The 14,113-nt window shown below is 42.8% G+C and overlaps 1 long non-coding RNA gene across 1 annotated transcript; it reads left to right on the top strand.

Annotated features, from left to right (window-relative positions):
- The first annotated feature begins 397 nt into the window (after positions 1 to 397).
- On the top strand, positions 398 to 13,355 carry LOC137474874 (uncharacterized). Its single transcript, XR_010999540.1, has 2 exons — positions 398 to 6,744; positions 12,801 to 13,355. It is a non-coding gene; the product is annotated as an uncharacterized lncRNA (long non-coding RNA).
- Positions 13,356 to 14,113: the final 758 nt, after the last annotated feature.

Genomic DNA, 14,113 nt, shown 5'->3' with positions numbered 1-14,113 from the left:
AAAACCAACCAGCCAAAAAAAAAAAAAACCCCAAAAAAACCTACCAAAAAAAAAAAAAAAACCAAAAAACCCCCCAAAAAAACCCCAAAAAAACCCAAAAAACAACTAAAATTCCAGGCAGCCCAAGATCAGAGAAAATTAGAAACAGGCCAGGCCAAGTCACAAAAACCCTGATAAGCCCTGGCTTTGATAAATCACAGGCTTTGAATTCTGTCTCCTGGGCAACATAAGAGCAAAGAGGAACTCTGGTCTCTCTTAGGTGGGCTGTGGGAACTGTTTTAACCAGGCCCTGTTCACAGAAGCTGTTTGGACACCATATGGAGCTGCTGAAGATGAACCTGTGCAATACTTCCCCCTGCTCTTCTCTTCCCCCAGAACTTGCTCCACTGGCAGGACTCCTGGATGCTGACCCAGTGTCTGGTCCTTGTCTTGGACTGTGGGCTGCAGAGTGTGGAAAACCACAGGTTCTGGAGTAAGTGTGGTGCCCTTCCTATCCTTTCACCACAGAAAAATACCTTGACTGTGGGAGTTGACCAGAAAAATCCTTAGGAATGATGGGACTGGAGAGCAAGACAGTAGGATTAGCAAAATGGTTTTTTTTGACTGTAGCCTGGAAAGCTTTAGAGATCCCAACAGCCCTTTGGAAAACAAGAAATGGACCTGAATGCTCTGCCCCTGCCTGACCTCATCCCAGAGGCTTGGTTCAGCATCCCTGTGCCTGGCAGCTGTCCTTGTCATGTGGGCTCTGCTGGTGGTCTGGGCTGGTGCTCTCAAAAGCAGTCATTTCTTGAAAATAAGTTTTCTCTCACCTCTGCCAATGTCTTGCCACTCCCTGACCCAGCCTTACCCAATTTCTCAGCAGAAAGCTATTCAAATCAACAACAGGACTTTAACTGCTTGTAGTTGCAGTGAAGGAGACTTAAATGTTGGCTTGAGTGATTCTCATCTGGTTGTCTTCTTCCAAGCACGCGAAATGCACAACCAGGGCATCAGAATTGACAGATAAGGTCAAACCACACCCAGTTTTCAGCAGAAACTGCATCTCTCAATTCAGCATGGAGGTTAAAATGCAGAGTGAATGTAATAATGACAATGACATTCATAAAGCAACGAGCAATTACAATTTGACACAGATAAAACTCTTGTCTGGCACGAGGTGTTGAGCACAGGAGCAATGCAAATGTGACTAAGCTATTTAGGTAGGTAAGAACTGCTGTCTTCCAGCAGCCTCTGAATGCTCCAGACATTTCTGATAACAGGGCTTAGCTTTCCATGTCACTTCTGTGCTCTGAAAATGTTAGGTGCTTTTTAAAAGAGCTTTTGGAGAGGGCACTAAGTCATAGCTGAATATTGTAGAAGCTACTTTAAGATGCAAAACCTTGGGAAGTTCAGATATTCTGTCTAAGACAACAAGGAAAATACCAGATGTGTTAATTTTTCACGGGACTTACAAGGGATAAAATGAATATGCTGTAGAGATAAAAATATTGATAGCTTGCTTATTTTGATTATAAAGCAGTGCAATCATGTTATTTGCAGATATCTCAAAGTTTTACAGGTAGGCAATATTCATGTTCATGTACATATTTTATCAATACACTGTTTAGCTTTCCAAATGACTTGTGGGAATCTGGGTAATTTTACCCAGTCAACTTCAGTGAAAATAGTATTAGAAAAATCTCTTTTCTTAACAGAAAGGAAGAGTCTTGATGGAGAATGGATCTTAAAGAGAAGAGAGGAGGAGGGAACTGCTCTCTTCCTGGAGAGTAGGTAGAAACTACAAAAGGAATGGCAGTATTTGAGTTTTCTTTGAGAGAGGTGGATTCCAAGGAGATGACCTGGAGCACAGGTGCCTCGTGTGTGTGAGCTGTCTAAGCCTTGTGGGTGCCTGCCCTGCCCGTGGGCATAAAGTCAGAATTGTCAAACTCCCTTTGAGCTGTTCTCACAAGCTGCTTCTGTGCGGCAAAGCCCCTGGCTGGGTCTCTGGAGGGCTGTGCTGTTCCAGTGACATGGCTGTGAGCTGTGCTGTTACGGTAATACACCGTGGAAGATGAGCTGGGAGGAAGCACAAGGACAAACCAGCTCAGAAGGTGAAACTGCTGCTGCTGGAGACAGTGATGCTTCTGCCATACCTCTGGAAAAATACCCTCTGTGGAGGCTGTGGGAGCTGGGATGTTCACCAGGGGTGAGCAAGGAAAGGTTTGGATGCAGGGGAGGAGGGTCAAAACCTTCAGGTGGTGCTGCCTGTGTGTTTTTTCTCCAGGACACTGACAAAGTAGGTGGGAAGAGTCCGACAGCACGACAAGAGAAACAGAGCTCATGCAAGTGAGAAAGCTGTGGCTGAAGACCAGGCAACTGTGAAGGACAGAAGCATCTGAAGATAAAATGTGTGATAAAATCACTGACTTGAGAGAGGCCAGGGGCCAGGAGAGGTCTGTGGTTAAATAGATGTTACCACCTACACGCCAAAGTGAGCTATGGCAAATACTCGTGTGACATTGCACAACCTTCCAAAGAAGAATTGGCCAACGTTTCAGCCTAGAAGAGCATAAATTGCATAAATTTCTCCTGTAAGAATCCCTGCACAGGCATCAGAGCAGCCATCAAGCAGAAGGGAGAGGAAACCAGTCATACACTCGCTGGTTTTCTTTAGAAACTTCTACCGTAATCCACTGAGGAACGTTGCGCAGTGTCGCGTGCCAACAAAAATAGCACAAAGGTCTGGGGCTAGTGTGAATTATCTGCTTCGACAACTGATCCATTGTAGATGTCATCATCCAGATGAAATGCATTCTCTCACCTCCAGTAAATAGCATTGTTAATGACTTCATGATGAGGAAACTCACAGATATACCCCGAGTGATTACGTGGTTTGATAACGAGATACTGGAATTATTGCATGTAGTTTGTGAATATCTTTGATGTGACAGTTCCGTCAGGAACAAGTAAACACAAGTGGGAATCATCTAAACAAAGAGGGAGTTGATCATCTTTATTTTTCCTTTTTTTTTTTTTTCCAGAGGAGAGCCCTACAAGTAAATTTAGTGAGAAATCAGAATCTGAACTCCAGAAGACAAAGACAGTGTAAAATGACTCAATTTACATATCTTGGCAGTCATATCCTCATGAAAACGTCAGAGGCTGGCTAAGGCAGGGCTAGATTTGGCAGCTTAAGATTTGTTTTTGGGAAATCTGCACTTTAAAGTGAATCACAGAGTCGTCAGTATTCCATTTTAATAAATGTATTTGAAAGTTTTAGGACTTTTAAAGTGCAGAAGGAGATCTAAAAACTGCAAATTGCTACAATAAATTTCTAAGAAATGCAGGGATTCAGCAACTGTCAGCAGCCCCTTAGGTTGGAAGAAATGTTTAAGAGAAGAGGTTGGAAAACTGTTGAGAAAGACCGTCTACTTTTAAAGTCTTAAGTAATTGAGTAATTGCCAAATAATGCAAAAGAGACCAAGGAACCTAGAAGGCATCCAGAGGTACTAATCAGAAAGTGGAAGGAATATTCTCTGGGACGCTAGAAAAAAGGCTCAAGATGTAGAAACTTGGTGGATATTTCTTTATGAACAGTGATACCTAATACACTGAATTTTAAAGTTGGCAAACACACAGTTATCTACATTTACAGAGATTCTTGGTATGTCTTTTAAAATATATGCACAATGAGATCTAAATTCTATTCCAGGCATCTCTGATATCCTGGGAACTGAAGATTAAATGTGTAAGTAGAAGCTTTTTTTCTCTGTGCTTTAAATAAACCATGTTTCATGTATAGAACAATGCTGCTCAGCTGTGAACATCCTCAGTGCCCTGCTGAGAGACAAGGATGAATTTTTGCTGGACAGTTTGGTGGGTTCTGAAGAGAACTTTTAAAATAACTTCAGTTGGCTGGGTGAGGATCCTCACTTCTGCCAGTGAGGCCTCAGTTCTCTTTATCTGAGCGATAAGCACAGGAAAATGATGCTCGTCTTCCACCTGTGACAATGCCAGCTTGGAGCTTAAAATATTGTGTATTAAAGATGTGGGTGGCTTCTGCCAGGTATGGGAAGAGACAGAAGGGTCATTGCAAGAACAGGCTCATTTTCTGCTGCGAGGAATGAGCTCTGGTCCGGCTTGCCTGTGTTGATACACAGCCACAGACTGTACCTTCCTTCCTGTGGCACTCTCCTCTAGAGCAAATCAATCTTAATGCTGGTCCAGACCTCTGGGGTTTTAGTTGTTGTTCAAATTGTTTGCTTCTACATCTATTTCTGTACCTGTTTTTTTGGCAGAATATGACGTACAAAGAACTCCCAAACGAGTGCTAGGTGTCTGGGAAATAGAGCCAGCTGTGAAGGCTGGACTGGATGTTACTCCTGAAATCTGCCACCAAACCTGGACCAAGAAGGATGAGGAATGTTGAATTTAATACCTTGCACTTCATTTATGTGTCTGGAGATGCCTAGAAATAAGCCAGCAAGGCAGTGCAGAACTGGGACAAAAGGGCTTTTGGACTGTGGAGAATTGACCTCAGGGCGGTGGTCCCAGCATATCACAAAAAAAAAATTATTGCTCTCCTGCTTATGAATGCACCTTTTGGCTTTCCTTTTGCCAGAGTTTTCTCTCCCTGCAGCCCAGCTTGCAGAAAAGAGCCCGGAGGTTGCAGCAAGAGCAGCAGAGGAGCTCGTCACGTTTCCTGTGTGTTTCCTCATTCAGTTTCTTGTGTTTCTGCTCCTGGCCGAGCTGCCATCACCTCTCACTGCTCCTTGTTAGCCCCCAAAGCCAGCTATGTCCACTGCCTCCAGAGAACAGCTCTTCACTTTCAAAGGAAGCATTAAATCTCCTCACACAACTCTGTTTCTCCAACCCCAGCTATCTGACAGAATGAAGAAAAACCTCAAAGTCCAGCAGAACAACTGGACATCCATCCAGCCCCAACTGCAATATTCTCATCTTCTCCTGGCTTCTACAGGGAAGTTTAAAATTTTCCAGAATTTAATGAAGTACATGGCAGAAATCTTAGGCATTCTCTAGAAGGTTGTCCAAGAAAAACAAGAAAACTCTTGGAAATATTGTGCTTGTCAACACAAGCAGTGTAGCCATGCCCATCTGGCATACACCTGTATAGACCTTGACCATGTCCAAGAAAAGCAGGATGAAGACATCAAGCTCCTGCAAAAGCTTTTTTTAACATGTTTTTTTGCTCCTGTTCCTGACTGCAGTGCTTGAAGGAACCAAGTAGATCCACCCTTGATGCTCTCTGTAGAGAAAAGACATCCTTGAGGCATTTGGTATGAGAGTGTTCATGCTGCACTTTAAAAAATGTTAGAGGTCGATTAGGTGATAACTTTTTCATTAGAAAATCTACCTGTGTAGCTCCTGGAAGGCTGCTGAACTCCCTACAGCTCCAACCAAGTCATCTCCCTGCCTTATTTGTCTCTGGTTTACACTAAACACAGCTGGCACTCCAGCATATGCAATGACTTTCCATGGATGCCATCCAGAGTTTAGCATTTAGGAATCCTCTGAGTGATCAATGTAACAGTTGAGGACATCTGTCTGAGGTTGTTTTATCAGTGGTGTGTGTGATGCCTTTTACATCATAACATGCTCTCAGGCAAGTTCTGCAGGGTTTCTGTGTCAGGATTCCTCAGAAACTGAACCAAAACAGCCGAAAACTTGTGACAAGGAGCATATTTTAGTGTGATGCTAAACACTTCACCAGCCACTAGGACTCGCACATTTAATGCGGCAGAACCACAAAAGGCGCCCTGTGCTTTGGATGAGGCTTCCCACAGGTAGCAGGCTTTGCTGAAAACACTAGGATAATTTTGCACTATTTTTCCATTCTACTGCTCTTGATATCTGAGAAACATTTCACCTTCACTTTTGTGAAGTTCTGTCAGACCTATTGATCTTTGCTTTTATAAAGGCCAGATAAATCTACACAGCTTTGTCCTGCAAGCCCTTTGGCTGTTATTTTTTTTCTCTCTCTTTTTCTGTTTTCTTTTTAAGATTCTCTTCACAGGAGGAAGTTAGTCATCATCTGTGTTTGGACCTTTGATGGAGGTTCTTTTAAAGTGCAGAGGTTTGTCTTTCACCCCTGATACTTTCAAAGGAGCCAGGGGACTGCAGACACATCCGTGGTTGCCATTTGCGCTTTCAAATTTTGGGTGATGACGTCAGTCGCATTCCGTGCGTTCGTTTCACCCTCGTGCTGGTTTGTGCACCTGAAAGATGTGAAGTGCCTGCCTTGCTGCTCCAATCCCATCAGTTCACCTCCTTCAGTGACTCAGTGCTCGAGAGGGAAAACTCATGTGAGCAGCCTTCTAATTCAGGATCTCTGAACCACTTGCAGAGCTTGCTCACACGTAAATGCCTCAAAAACCTGAAGCCTTGGCTGGTCTGTGGAGTCTTCTTCTCCCTTCCTCGTGGATTAATTAGTCATGCAGGTGGGTAATAGCATATAAATGCAAGTAACTAATAAACAAGAACTGAGAAGACAGCCCTTCACTTTGCCTGGGTCCCTTCTGCATTCTGCCCCAAGATAACTCTGTACCTATGCATGTTTCTTTTAATTGACAGGAATTTTTCAGACACTCTTAAAGAATGAGTTATCAAGGGTCTTTGAGGATTCCCCTGTAACAGAACCACTTGAAATAGAAGAGGTGTGACCCCATGTGCTGTCTGGGAGATGGCTTCCTTTTCTTTTGTACATCATGATTGTTGTACATACTGAATTCTGAGAAGCCTGAGAAGGTAAGGCTGGAATTTCTCAGTTATGGGACAGATAGTTCTGGTATTTTGCTTTGCTGGCAATTACAAACTAATTGATGGCTTCTTATACCTTACCAAATAATGTCTTTCAGAACAATGAGAAAATCTTGTACCTGGTCTCTTGGCTCTCGTTTTATAGCAAATTAGTTGTTGCTGGACTGAAGGTCTGATAAGAGTTCTGTACTGTTCTAGAATTATGGAATGAATCATAGAAGCACAGAATGGTTTGGCATGAGAAGGAACTTGAAAGTCATTCAGTTCCATCCTCCTGCCACGGCAGGGACAGGTTCCACTATCCCAGGTTGCTCCAAGCCCCATCCAACCCAGCCTTGGACGTTCCAGGGATCCAGGGACAGCCACAGCTGCTCTGGGCACCTTGTGCCAGGGCCTCACAGGGAAGAATTCCTTACTAATATCCAATCTAAACCTACTCCCTGTCAGTTTAAACCATTCCCCCTTGTCCCACCACTACATCTCCTGGCAAAAACTCCCTCTCCATCTTGCTCTTTCCTTCTTGAGAGCACCATGAAAGAGTGCAAATACAATCATGACTGGCATTCTCTGACCAACACAGAAGTAATGATAACATCTGGGGAAATATTTGAAACCATTAATGGATTTAAAAGGGATGAGATTAAGGGTTTCCATCCTTCATGAAGAACGTGCTTTGATTGCTGTTACCAGTTACTGAGCTAAGTGGTTTAGAGACCTCAATTTCACATATTTCTGACAGTTTTGAAGAAAGGAGACACAGGGACCTTGTATGGTCAGTTCACAAAAGGTACATTTCTAGAGAAAAAGGAATCTATAGTGGAAGACACAAACATTTGAGTAACTGAAACTGGTAAAATAAATGGCTTTCATCAATGGCAAAAATTAAACCCAAAGGGAGGATTGGGCAAATTACTTGGACCTGGGAAATCTTCAGGAGAGAGGCTGTTTTTATTGTTCTTTTCTGTGTCTGGCATAATGCGAACCTATTACAGCAGCTCTTCAGTTCTCCCATACTGCAAATAAAATAACAGTAGTCACAAACAAAAAGAGCTCTGGCAGACTGCCACTGTAGATAACAGCACGTGGGGATAATGTAATCACAGTGGTCAAATAGGTAAACGTTAAAACTGATTTACTGTAAGCAATGCAAGCGTGGAGTTTGGGCTGTGGAACAAATAATTTGATACTTGAAGGCAGAGAGTTAAGTCCTCTGTGTTGATGGGATGTGGGTGGGCAGGTTGATTCAGAGGATTGGTTTTGCTGTCCTAGCGTTCAGAGGTAAATGGAAGGGGTTTGATGGGTGAGTAGAATCATTTTCTGGAAGAATCTTATAACTGCAGTAGATGTAAGATGTCCTGGAGGAAAATATACCTCCCATCCTGTAGAGAAATACCTTCCTGAGGTGGTTTTCTAGCTGTCCTCATAATTTTTGCCCTTTCACACATGAGCTGTTCCCTCAGTGTGTGTGCTGGTGCTGAAAGTCAGGGCTGCTCTGTATGGTACACCCCTGTAACAGCAAGGTGGGTTTGCACTTGAAAAAATTAACCTGCTTTGCACATAAATCTGTTAATCTGTTAATGGCATGCCCATTCAGATACAAGGAAAAGGCAAAAATAGTTAATGTTCTGATTAATTCAAGAAACTGTCTGAGTTTTGGTAGATCCACATAGTCTGGAGCAGGGTCAATTTTTAAAGCTCAGCTACGAAAAGTGGAAAATTGAAGCACTTGCTGGGCATCCAATTGTTCTCTTTATGGGCTCCTCTGCATGTGCTTCACTCCTCAGCTCACTGGGGCCTTTGATATTGTTCTCATCATCAGCCTTAGAAATAATCCTGTTACTCATTGCTTCCCATGGCAGTCCTGGCTAGGAAGGACTGGGGCTCTGACAAGCAGCAGTGCCAGTGCTTGAATGCTGATTAGCAGAAAAGCTGAAGAGGTGAAAGAGATTATTTGTTAGAGATGATTTTTCTTTTCCTTCTACTGGCATCCACACTTTTCAGCAGGAGTTGTTTGAGTCCCAGCACAGCTGACCTTGCAGACTCCTTGGGAATGCTCCAGCCAGGAGTGCTGCTGTCTGCAGAATGTGAGGGGCTTGCCCGTGATTTGGAGACAGGGAGAGAGGCAGCAGCAGCAGGAGTTGTGATCTGTGCTTTCTTTTCTTTGGCTCCTGCTGGGCCTAGTTAAGTTATTAGTACTTTCTTCAGAGGAATGGGACTCCTGCAAGGTTCCCTCTATGCCCTGCTTTCAGTCCACAGCCCTGGCCTGGGATTAGTGGTTTGCTTTCACACTGCTTGCACACTGGAGTTGTTACAGCTGTGAGCAATTGCTGTTGGCCCTGGCAGCCGGGGCAGAGCTATTCTTCACAGCTGAAACCAGCAGAGATCCTTTAAAAAACTTGGGAGAGATCTCTGAGGTCAGCTCTGAGTAGTTGTTTGTCCTGACTGAGAAAATAACTCGATTGCAAAAAAACATTTATGACACTTTCAGCTCTATCCGGCACTATCTGTTGTCAAGATTATTTTGAAAGATAGAAGATAGACTGGGGATAGAAATGTGCTTTTTTTTCAAACAAGCTGAGATTAGAGCAAGCATTTACAGTTTTGCAAATCAAAGGAGCCTGGGATTTGCGTCTTTGGAGACCCTGAAGGGCAGCTCAGTCAGCCAGAAAGGAGACTCGCTAGATAGGACAGCACAGCCCTACTCCGACTCCTCATGCCGTGGTGACAGGATCCTGCTCTGCTGAGCTGCCTTAGATGTGTGCCATGGATTGCTGCCCTGGGAGAAGCAGGACCCTCCTGGCCTGTCCCTGTGCAGTGCTGCTGGACACGAGCACAGCCTGTGCCTCTGGGATGGAGCTCGGAGCTCTCTGCACAGTCACTGCCTGCAGCTGCTCTGCTGCCTGCAGCCTTCTCTGGGGCTCATTTCCAAATGGCAGCTCTCTTTCCTCCGGTGCCCCTCATCCCTTCCTTTTTGCCTTTGGAGGATGGATTCACAGCCTGTATTGCAGACTCTGACCAGCACAGCCTCGACCAGACCCCGTTTTTAGGGGAGGGAGGAAGAGGAGAAAGAAACAACCAACAACAGCCACTGTTGATTCTGGCTTTGATAGAGTAAATACCACTGGGCTACAAAATAAAAAACTAAACATGCAGCCTAGATAGCTGACTTTGAAATGTGTGGTGGTAATTGGGTTTATGGGGTTTTTTTTTCTATTTCCTTTTTTTTTTCCTTTGAATGTGATTCAATTAAAGAACCTTTTTGACCAAATTTGGAGAGAATTGGGTTAAGGCTTTTGAAGAATGCCTTTCTGCTCCAGCTCTCAGTGAAATCCATCCAAATATATGAAACAGAAAGGTTGTTGATATAGTTTCTTTGGAAGCTGTGTTGTATTTTCTCCCCAGTTCAGGCTGTTTCCTTGAAACTTGATTTCTGCTTGTTGCTCTTCTCACTGAACCTGAATCCAAAATAACAAATATTATTAAAAAAAAAAAAAAAAAAAAAAAGAATTTCAGAATCTGTTTTCAGTTCCCTTCCATGGCTCCCAAAAAAGCACTCTGCCAAGATTTCCAGTGAGCACTGTGTGCCTGGACAGCTGCAGAGCAAGCTGGGGCAGGAGAGTACTGTTACAGAGTTGTTCAGGAGCCTTCTGTGGGCTCAGGAACTGTGGAAATTGATCCCAGTTTGGCTGTGCCAAGCTCCAAGTCCCTCAACAAGCTGCAGGATTTCCTTCCAAACTTAATATCGAGTTTAAACCACTATTCCTTATTTTAACTATTCCCTTTTTTTTTGCTGCTTTGTCACTCCTTTTCATGTCTTTGGTGGCAGCACCATCCCATTCTCTTATACCTCTTTCTGCCTTTTATGGAAAAATCCTTCAGCTGCAATAAACTGGGCCTTTTTTCCTTTCCTCTTGCTATTCTTGTAAGCCTCTTCTGAAACATTTCAAGCATCAGTGCTAAAAAGTTCAATAAACTAGAACAATAGTGGCCTTCCTTCTGTGTTTCCCTCTTGCCAGTTGTATTCAGGGTTGCCAAGATGAGTCTTTAAAGCCAGTCCTGAATCTTACCAATCTCTCCATCTTGACATTTTGTTCCAGACAGTGTGTTGTGGTTTGGGACTATATATTGTGTGTCTCCTTGACTTCATGACTAATTGCATGTCATAAACATTATTAGTAGAATAGTTTTGACAGTATTCCATGAGAACACTCTGCTAGGGCTTCCCATAACATAAGAAATGATTTACTAGAGATAACTGATCTGGGATACTCTCTTTAAAGTGTGGCCTAATTTTCCTTCTGTGCTCCTTCACCTACATTTTTTATTACTTCAATTGTTTTAGACTCAGTAAAATTTCTTAATAGTAAAGGATTCCCTATGTCTTCATGGTTTTGCCTTGTCTTTAGTGTGGTATCTTCTGCCTGATCTGCAGAAGGTCTGTTCTATCTCTTTCTATTTCAAGGGTTCTTTCTTTGGATTTTTTTTTCCCCACTTCAGACTTATCTTAAATTTGGCTTTTTAAACTTACATGAGTGTGGCTGGGTTTTTGGAAAGTTGGATTTTTTTCCTTTAATCTGTTGTAGATGTGTGATCCCCACTCAGAACAGACCAGTAGAGGAGTTTTTCACATTTTCCATTAACAAGTCTGCTCCTGGGGAGCAACCACCTCCTTATGATGACAAGTCCCTGTCTAACAAAAGCACTGTCTTGTTAGAGCACCTCTTTTAAGCATCCTTGGCTGCTGTGGGAGTCTCCAGGTTAGGATTTGCAGATGAAAGGTGGATTAGGTTGCTTCCAATGTAGCCTAGAATGGATTAGAGCAATAAAATATAGATTTGTTTCCTGCCAACAGTTGAAATTCAAAATCAATTTATTTTCCATCCACTCATGCTGAATAGAAGTTGTGAACAGCAAAGCAAAGGAGTTTTAAGAGCTGTTAGTAAAAGGCTAAAGAGAGTTTGTCTGAGCACAAAAAAACCCTAATAGACTCACTGCAGGGAGCAGAAATGACTTTGTGCTTGTGTCACAAGCACAAAATACTGCCAATACCCCTCTTTCAACCCCAGACAAAATCTGGTACACTGAGAAAGTAACTGAATTTCTTTCGGTGGCACCTAGATTCATTTTTAGGTAAATAAATGGTGTTAGATTTCCTGAAGTTTTGTATTAATGTCCAAATACAGACAGTTGTGTCTAATTGCCCAGGTTTAAAGCTGCTAATTGTAGTTGCTGGTCCATACGTGACCTTTTTTTGCCTGTAAAATCACAGTTATGTGTTCTATCTCCAAAAATTTCTCTTGTGTAACTTCAGGGTGTAACCTGGGTGGGATAAAATCTGTGTCTTGGTGTCTATAAGGTGCCTAATAGGATGGAGCCCTAACCTTTGCTGGCATCTCTAAACAGCTGATACTTTATTTATAATATAAAATACGTTTCTGTTTTTTTTTCAACCTTGGCACTGTCAGAATGCCACATCAGAAAAGTTAGTTATGATACAGTTTATTTTCAGTGATTGTTGTGATGCCATAAAATGATGCAGCTCCTCTAGCCACTATCACAAGAGGGTTACCTCGGGCTGGATAACACTGAATTTCACGCTCAGTCTTATCTGGTTGTGTCAAAAGGCTTTAAAACTTAATATCCTTACATGCATAAGAAGCAAAATGCTGTTCTTGTGCTCCGTTTATTGCTGCCTGCTGCAATGGGATGAGGTAGGGAACTGAAAAAAAAAAAAGGTGCTGTAATAAAATTACTGTTTGTTTATACCAGCACAATATTCTTGAGAATGAGAGGGAAAAGCTTTAGAGATGGGTTAACATTTCTTCCACGTGTTGTTAAAGGGGGTTTGGATTTTGTTTATCAAGGCCGAGTTCTCCAAAGCCCTTATTTGTGGGAAATGTATTCAGAGAAAAAACTCTGCTGGAAAAACACGGGGCTGCTTTGAATGAAGGAGAGTTGTGAAGCTGTCAGCAGCCTTGTCACTGCTCCTGGCATGACTGCTCGCTGTGATTCTTCACTGAAAAGCACTTCTTCTGGAATTTTAGGTGGCATCTGCAGAAAATGCCCAGAGGCAAAATGGACGAGATGCCCAGAACTAATTGACTGTGACACGGAGGGAAGTTTACAGCAGTTCCATTTAGAATGAGTAATTCCAATTACTTGGGGACATTTTTAAAGCACTGGCACATTTGCTAGAGGGAGGGGGAAAACCCAAACACAGCTTGTCAATGGAATCTGTTGATGCTGGCATTCAGTGGTGTAGATATTAACAGTGGGATAATACTTGTAATTCATTTAGCTTGAAAAACAAAAGCAGCCAGAGTAAGGCCAAGGTTTACAAAAAATGAGTCCCTAAAGATAAGTTCCTCACTTGATATTTATTTACTTAATAAGGAGGATTGCTTTTTAAAATTGTCAAGTACTCACTAGCTGCTATTAATACCAGCAGAACTGGTAGCAAAGGAAATAAGAATGGTGCCATAATCATTAGGCTGGTTTTGTTCAAGGTAATCTGTGCCTGCGGTCAGAAACAAGCCAAGTATTCAGTCTGTGGGTTCTGGCCCAAATGAGCCTGCTCTCTGATCTAAAATGTCACAAAACCCCAGAACTGTGTGTTACAGGCGGGAAGGTAACAAGGGCAGGAGGAGAAAGAGGAGTCAGCTCGAGGAGGTGCCCGTTTCTCTGATGGATGGGGTGCTGAACCTCAGCTGCTGCCATCCCACAGGCAGCAGGGACAGCAAGCGCTGGCTGGGGAAGGTCCTTGGCAGGGGCACCTGGGCTCTGTGCCCTGTGCAGCAGGGGCGGCGCAGGAGGTGACACTGAGGCTCCCGTGAGCCTTTGGAGGAGGAGGCAGGAGATGGGGACAGATTGGACACCCATGGCCAGCATGGTGTGAGCTCAAAGTGCAGGCTTGCTGTGAGGGGCCTGAATTAGTTTCAGATGACATCATACACGATGACTGATTATATTTAGAATATGTGGTAATATGTTCTGAGACCTTCCATATGTTAATTACGCATGCTTCAATATATGGCTACAGGAAGCTTGTGAAATCAAAGCAAAATTGCAGGAAGGGAAAATATTTTCTCTAGATGAACTTTAAACACAGTTCTGCAAAAAGGTTTAACATACCACAACCAAATTTATTTTTATTTTAAAGTTGGTTGTCTTTAATGGATGAAAGACTTGCATCTTAAAGACTTGCATCTTAAAGACTTAAATATTCAGGCTTAGTTGATATTTTGGGACAAGAAGATATTTGCTCCATATTTGTCAAATGTAGTGCTTTTATTGAAAAGTAGAGAGAAGACATTTCTAATGTATTAAATGATGAAATGAGTTTAAAGACTTGAAGACC

The sequence above is a fragment of the Anomalospiza imberbis genome, chromosome 5 (genome assembly GCF_031753505.1).
Source record: "Anomalospiza imberbis isolate Cuckoo-Finch-1a 21T00152 chromosome 5, ASM3175350v1, whole genome shotgun sequence".
NCBI lineage: Eukaryota > Metazoa > Chordata > Aves > Passeriformes > Viduidae > Anomalospiza > Anomalospiza imberbis.
Note: the sequence above shows the minus strand (reverse complement) of the source record. Positions and strands in the feature narration are given on the sequence as shown.